At 41.2% G+C, this 8,104-nt stretch overlaps 1 protein-coding gene across 1 annotated transcript in view; it reads right to left on the bottom strand.

Moving 5' to 3' along the window:
• The window catches only part of GHR (growth hormone receptor), an 84,184-nt gene extending 76,324 nt beyond the window's left edge, over window positions 1-7,860 (bottom strand). The window contains exon 1 of the mRNA XM_009274532.1: window positions 7,777-7,860. The gene's annotated coding sequence lies outside the window, so the exon portion shown is untranslated. The remainder of the gene's footprint in view (window positions 1-7,776) is intronic.
• Between the last annotated feature and the right edge of the window lie 244 nt (window positions 7,861-8,104).

Here is an 8,104-nt window from a genome sequence, read left to right as displayed (position 1 = left end):
CTGGCACAGGTTGCCCAGAGAGGTGGTGGATGCCTTATCCCTGGAAACATTCCAGGTCAGGCTGGACGGGGCTCTGAGCAACCTGATCTAGTTGAAGATGTCCCTGGCCACGGCAGGACTAGATGACTAGATGACCTTCAGAGGTCCCTTCCAACCCAAACTATTCTATGATTCTATGCTTATTTTAGCCATTTCAATTATCACAGGTCCTGAAACAATTCGTCACAAGGAATGAACAGAAGTGGGGTTCTGTCTGTGTGCATGCGCTTGCACGTGCTGAACACACACACATGCACACATGCATATTAGCATTTTGCTGAAACATGAAGGTGTGACTTTACCGGTATTCAGCTGATTATTTGTATCCCCATGAGAGAGGGAGGTTCCACCCCATGAGGCAGGTGAGCGCAGGGTAGAAGACAAAAGATCTGATGGGGAAGTAGTATGGGAAGCCTTGAGGAAAGCCCCTTTCCCCCCCACTGGAGAGGTCAGAGGATATGTGACATGGGATCCAGCACAGGCTTGGAGATCAGGTTGGAGATGAGAGAGTAATTATTAAGGAAGTGGAGACAAGTGCATTTGACAGTGGGTGATCAAGCCAGCCTGACTTTTAAGGGGAATAAACTGAACAGCCATGCCTGGTAATCTCTAGAGTTAGTGACCTATTGAACAGTTACTAGTTTAGTGAAGATGAAAATCGCCCAGTTAATCTTCCAAGTGGGCACCTGCAGGTAGCACAGCACTACAAGGAAGGATATCCTCTGGAATATGCAAGGTAAAAGGAGATGCCAGGTTGCCATTAGAAATTCACACTGGAAACTGAAAGAGCTTAGTCCTAATGCCCAACACTTCCTCTAAGAAAACCCCACCAATGAAGAAATTAAGAAGTGTCTGCAAAATAAGCAACAGAAACAGCCATATTAATTTTAAAGGTAATTTGCCAAATCTATTTCTAAAGAGGTCTTTTAAAGCTGTCAGACAATGTTTTCCATCAGCAAATCCTGAAGCAGTCTGCAGCAGGGGTCAGCGGCATTATGCATTTTACAGACGGGGAAATGGAGACACCGGGAAGAGGAGTGGCTTGCCTGCATTTACACCACAGCCCAGCAGCAGAGTAAGGCACGGACTGCAACCCTCTCCAATGTCTTACCTACCACAGAACATTACAGAGTCTGTGGATTTATTGCCAGCCATCTTAGCATCACAAAATAAAGCTGTAGTAGATTAAAAAACCCCAAAACAACAAACTAATAGTTTGCTTTAAGAGAGAAAGAATTGCAATTAAGAGAAAGACCAGCTCATCTGAAACACTCAAGCAACTAGCAAAACCTTCTTAATAAGTGTATAGCTCTATTTTACAAACAGTAGGAATGAACCATGCTCTTTAGCTATGGTAACCCCAGTGCAGTGGATGTAAACCTCTCCCTCCACATTTACCACTCCTAAAATGTCAGAAACTAAAACAATCACAGTTCTACATTGCAACCTTTGCTTTTAGACATCACAGATAAAATACACGAACTCTGAATTGATCAACTGCAAAAGGGGATACTCTGCAACGGGTGCTACAAACAACAGAGCTGCTCAGTGCAAGGGTGGCTGGCTGGCCGATGGAGAGTGTGTCTGCCTCCACCGATGCTAGGACTCCTTCCTCTGCAGGAACTCCATCACGTTACTATCTGATCAAGAAAGTGAAACTTTGGAGCAGATTCAACTGTTTTTTTTTTAAAAACAGACTACTGCATTCACATTTCCCCATTGCTGTTATTGTTATTGTACACAGGACCATGAGGAAATAGATGTTTACAGACAAAATTCACAAGACATCTGCCCTGAGGAGCAGCTTAGAGCCTGAGCCTTCACCCACCACAACCACAAGTATTGCTCAGACTCAAACCCATTTCGTGAGGTCTATTCACAAAAATAAATCCCATACCAAGCTAGATCTCAGGACTTAGACACACAATACAATAAAAATGAGCAGACTAAAGGGGAGGACATTGCACTGTAGCCAGAGTGTTTTCTGAAACCCTGCTGGGGGCTCTCCTGGTCTAGCACAATACCCAACTCCTCCGAAGCCTAACCAACAGTCTTGCCTCAGTACCCATTTTTATACTGAAATAGGGAGCAAGGCTGCTTACGCAGGAGCCTGTCAGGAACAGTCTTAGCAACTGGCTCTCTCCCTTTAATCAGCGCATCAGTAATCACTCCACTCAACACTGGGCCCTGCAGACTAAACTGCAGTCTTTTTAGTCTCACCTGCGTGACCACGTGTGGAAACTGTCAGTGTAGAAGGGAAAGAGTATGACTCTGCCTTTTTGTGGTTCTTACACTGAATCATATCACAGGGAACTTTATTTTTGGAGAGATAAAAGGCTTCAATTTTTAGAAAAACCTTACCATACAAAAAAACCTTTTTTCTTTTTTTTTTTAAGAAGTCATTAACGATATCATCTGCTCCTAAAATTTGTATGACGCTTACCAATCACACTTGAATCCTGTGTAAGCAACCATGTTCACAATAAGCATGATGAGACTGACTGCTCTTAGGTTCTACTACAAAGCGTACAGCAGCATTAGATAAATCACTTCTGCATAGATCATAATTTTCCCAACATTACTAAAACTGTGGAATATCACAGCAGACGGAGCTTTGAGTTTTGAATTGCCCTGATGCATAAATTAGTCCTGATTTTTAGTTCACTTATTGCATACAAGTTTTTCTTCAGCAATCAGGCTTGATAACAGGTGACTCATACACTAAAAAGAATAATGACTCGGTATAGTTCATTCAAGGAAGATACTTCTCTGTTGATGCTTTCAGAGATTTTTAAAGTGATAGCGTGCAAAGATTTTTGACAGCTTACCAACCGGTTAGCTCTGAATAGAAATTGATACAGGGTGCTGTAATCACATATAAAAGAACCCCAAGCCCCTCAAAGTCTGTAGTCCTTTCATAGCTTAGAAAGTGAATCCAGATGTCAGCTGTTCTATGGGCTGCAGAGAACAATTAATTGCAGCATTACTCGGTGGCCTATAAATTAGTTTATTGGCTAAGAAGGGTCTGGTTTTGGCTGGCCTGGAATTGAGTTTTTATCTCCCTAGGAGAGCAGGCTTTCTTCCAGTCTCAGACACGCTCTACGGCAGACATATAAAATCCACAGAAAAAGCACATACTGTGGGACAGCCAGATTTCTCCTGAACAGCTCAGCTGGTAGGGAGGTACCCAACAGCTGTACCCTTACAGAGTAGGAAAGTCCTCAAAATGTAGAGCTTGCAGTTATGTTGTAATTTCCTTGTGTCGTTTTGTTCCATATTAGAGGAAAGGGTTTTTTTTTTTTAAGATTTTAAGTCTTAATTAGAATATGTGCATTCCTTTGATATAGATACTTGTTCTAGATCTTGGTATAGATACTGCTAGGTGTACTTACATATATGTTTGATACAGAATCTAGAGAACAGTTTTGAGCCTGAAAAGTTGAAGTATCATACTATAGAAATGTTAGGAAACTTGTATCATGTGGTGTGTGATTTTTTTAAGCAACTATCTTATTTGAAACAGCCCAAAAGCTATTTTTTCCAAGAAGAATTTTGTCCTGATGGGAGTAGTACATGTAATTTACTGGTGTGGCTGAAAGTCATGTGATATTGTAACAAGCAGCTGTTACTAGGAGCTGTAGCACAAATTAATAGAGATGGTGGTATAGCTTTACAGAGATACATCTGAAAAAGAGGACTAGCATTTCTTTCTTTAACAAAAATAGGATTCTTTACGTAGGTTTTTATTTATGGCATGTAGTTCATAAACCAGATCTAGCCCATGAAACGACAGCATCCAGCCTGTGTCAATTCTGCCTGGAGAAGATGAGAAATGGCTTTTAAGGCTGTGAAGGCTGCCTGAACCCCCCTGCTTTTTCTGCCAGCCACAGCCCAAAGGAGAGTTTGGCTTGCTCCCACTGCCATTGGTGCAGGGAGATATGGGGAGCTGTGCTTTTCCAGCCCCTTGCTCCCCTCCTTTCCTTCTTCCGATTTCTTGATGTCTGCTAGTGATGGAAGTAGAGGGCAACTGCCTTCATGAGGAAGAGATGGGAAGAGGAGAGCTGCTTGCAAAGCATGGTGAAAGGGATGAGCTGCTTCCCCGGGAGCGGGCACAGAGGGTGGACGGGGTAAGACAGTCTGATGTTGCTGAACTAACAGCGGGACCACTGCAGCTAAGTGGGAATACTGAGCTTAGCCTTCCCAAAAAACAGATTTACTTCCCACATACTGCTGCAAAGATTGGACCATATGGATGTATTTTTACTAGTCACACATAATAAACCCTACAGTAGTATGTACAGTGTAAGACTTGATTTGCTGGAGTGCATTTTTTAAAGCACACTAGGCCATGTGTGGGAGGAGAGGTTTCCACAGATTTATCTAATCTGATTCTTCTCACTGGTTCAGTGTAGTCTGGAAAATCTATTTTTCACAAAAAATTCTCAAACAGCATATTTATGAGATACTTTACTCAGAAGCAAGAGCCAGAATAAAAGTGGCTACCAATGAGTGCAGAGTATTGCCCTTGAAAGAAAAAAGACCATTAAGTAAATACTTTGTGCAGTATGTTTTAATGTTAACATTCCTAGCTTCCTTTCTATTTTATGCACAGTAGTTCATAAAATATGACTGCCTGTAGCCCTTTGCCAGGACATAATACCTGACTTCGCCAGACTTGTTCAAACTGAATCTTAACTTTGGTTTCAAATCTGAAGTACCGTATGACTCAAGAGCAGCAGAATTTATGTCAATTTATTTAACAGCAAATTAAATTGTCCTACTGATGACTGTATCATTAAATGCTAAAAAGCAAACCCTTCAAATTGTATGATGAACTGATAAAGCAAAAGTATGAGGAATAGCCATAAAGCTTAAAACAAACAAAAAAAAAGGGTGGTTTGGGGTTTTTTTTAGTTAAGTATATATGTCTCTGATCTATTCATAACACTATCAATCGAAGGATTTGGATCTGATCCCAGTCACAAACTAGCAGACATAACCCATACATGGTGGATACCTAGTTTGTGGTAGCCTAACATCAAACAAAGTTGCCTGATGAGAAAAGTATTATAGCATGTTGGTATTAAACTGATGGATACATTTATTGTATTATTGACATTTTCAGTGTAGGCAAGTCCTTCCCTGAACTTAAAAGGCTGTTCAAAAAGAGAAGCCCTGTATTCCTGTAAGTTTTTTCCAAACTGTGGAGCAACAGTCAATTTTATTTCCATACTCTAAATTTTTCTCAGGCTCTCACAGCACCACAAATGGTTTCCATACTCCATATGTTGTATTCTACAACAGAGCTTTATATTTAAAGGACAGAGAGGTGTGCTGACCTGGTAGCTGGGTAAGTGTTAATAGCTAAAGAAATTACAGTTACTGGAATATTTTACAGCCTCTATTTTACAAACATCTCTGCTACTTTTGGCCAGATATTAATTTTTTTTCCAGCATATTCCGCAGAATTACCAGCACTGTCAAAATCTATTTAAAGCTGTGCCTCATGTGTTATCTTCCATTGGGATTGTAAATGTCAATGAGGCACAAACACTCTCGCCACATCTGTGGGTCACTTTCAGTATCCCGGACTTGAAATAACAAGGCATCTGTTTAATTTTTAAGGAAAGAATGCAACACATTCATTTAGGATAAACAAAAACCTCATTCAGAGTAGAACACTTTATTAATTGCAGCCTACAAAATGTGCAGATGAACATTTCCCACTGTGCATAATGCATTACATGTCTCAATTTCACAGAATTGCTGAACAGTAAACTTGCCTCCAGATGACTGAGTCTGGGGCTGTTATTGCCAAACATGTACTGAAAGGCAAATATATGAAGGCTAAGCCATTAATTGATCTACATGGGGACAGTTATCACATTTCCAGTTCTTAATCTAAAACTAACTTGGCATAGGTAATATAAATTACAGACATGTCATTTTCAAGATATCTGGTCAGCATGATCTCCCCTCCCCTATGATCACGTTATCCTTGGACTAAGTTAGTTCCTCTTCCTTGTGCCAAAATGTTCTTTATCTCTAGTTAGTGGAAAATACCAAGCGAGAAAGCACCACAGAAATGATTTTTACCACCCAGGGATCCACTATCAGTTTCCAAGCCCAGGGCCATACTTAAATACAAAGGGTTTGAACTCTTCCTTGGTAACACAGTGTCAATATCACACCAAATATGACAGGCATATGCTACTGTGTGAGTAACAGCATTTACTAAGGATCAGGATGCTTTGGTCCCTTCTGGAAGTTAAGAGTTATTAGCCTTCATTTACAAATAGGAAACTGAAACACAACGAGGTTACAGAGGGTGACAGAACCCCTGAGTGAGCCCGTGGTGGAGCTCAGAAGGGAGGCCAGACCCTGCGTCTAAGATGTATGCTCCCAGTGCTGGGCACGCTTCTCGCACCACTGCTTGCAGAGGAATCGGGAACGGCAGCTTAGCTAGGGACCGACTGGCTCGCTGGGCACGGAAAGCCAGGAAAACAGAGCACAGAAGCAGCTTTCTGTATGGTTGTGTTGCTTCAGCTATAAAATGAGAGAAGTCATTCATAAATTGTTTTTCAGGTGTGCTTAACTCTGTATGAGAAGGCACGGTAACCACAACAAAGAAGGCTTTGGTTGAGGAAGTCCCTAACAACTCTAAGTTACGCCTATTTACAAGCATTTTTACAAGTAACTTTTCACTATTCTGACCTTCTTACTTTCTTAGTGGAATTGGTATATCCTTAGCCAAGTCTGCCAAGCAGAGATCCATGGTGCAATGAATGTGTCTAGAGTTCCACCATCTGGTTGCAGAAACATTAAAAACATGGACATAGGGTGGCAAGTTTTACCTATTGTTATCACAACCAAAGCAAAAAGTCTCTAGAATTTCCCTTCTATTTAATGACATTATATTTGTGTACCCTTAGACAGGAAAAGAAAATTAAGTCTCATAAAACTGCTATAGTACACAGATAGCAGCCGTAAAGTCTCATGCAGCCATTTAACACCAGGTAACAGCTTTTCAATTCCACGGCATGAACAATCATAGGTCCAAATCCCTTATACCACAGTGTACTTCTGTGATGTTTGATTCAAATTTACCCCACTGTAATGTGATTAAGCTTTCAGTAATAGACTCCAGATATCAATTAGACCCAATACATACATTCAAGCTAGATGTCATTTAAGTGTCATTTAAACCAGGATTTGTCATCTACAACGTTCTGATAATGCATTTTCACATTCTCTCTTCCTGGAAAAACACAGATTTTTTTTCTCCATTTGTTTCAATATTGTGCATTTAAAAAGTCAGGCAATTAATAGTTTAAATAACATTATAAATGAGAAATGGCTCATTAAAATACAGTATAATAATTTTTCTCTGACAAGGAAAAATGGCTTTTAAGCACTTCCACCAGTTACCAAGCCCTTTGTCTCAAATGCTGGCTACTAGAGATTGGTAAAAATGGGCTTGAAGCCATCAATTGACATCAGGATTGAATTTGACAGCCTTAATTCAAATATCTCTATTGTTTGCGGTAACAGAATATGACGATTGGATCTCAATCAGAATTCTGCGTACTGCGTACTATCATTATCACCTTCTGTAGGAACGGATTATGTGATCTGTGAGGATTATCTGCAGAGCACTACAGGATACTATTGATCGCTCTGCTTAGCCAACATTCATAGTAAAGTCACTTGCAGGTAAGACAAAAGTTGTCACACTACCTCAGTGTCAGCAGGGGATGGATGATGCTTCACGCCTCCCTCAGCTCAACTGCAAATCACGACCTTCTCCAGCCATCCCAGCACCTACACAAAATCAGGGGAAACGGAGACAAGAGATGAGTTCTGGAACAGCAAAGGTCACCAGCGGCAGGAAGGCGACTAACAAAATCCGAACCAGCGCCCTGTCACTGTTGTTCCTCGGGGAAGGCCACCTTGGGAAAGGCCACCAGCTGGGCAGTCTGCACAATGGCCCTGAGCGGAGCACCTGGGCTTCTCACTCAAACAGCAGCGGCTGTCTGAAAACCCCTGTGTCGCCTGCAGGCTTGCC

Source organism: Aptenodytes forsteri, unplaced genomic scaffold (assembly GCF_000699145.1).
Source record: "Aptenodytes forsteri isolate BGI_AS27 unplaced genomic scaffold, ASM69914v1 Scaffold176, whole genome shotgun sequence".
Lineage (NCBI taxonomy): Eukaryota > Metazoa > Chordata > Aves > Sphenisciformes > Spheniscidae > Aptenodytes > Aptenodytes forsteri.
Note: the sequence above shows the minus strand (reverse complement) of the source record. Positions and strands in the feature narration are given on the sequence as shown.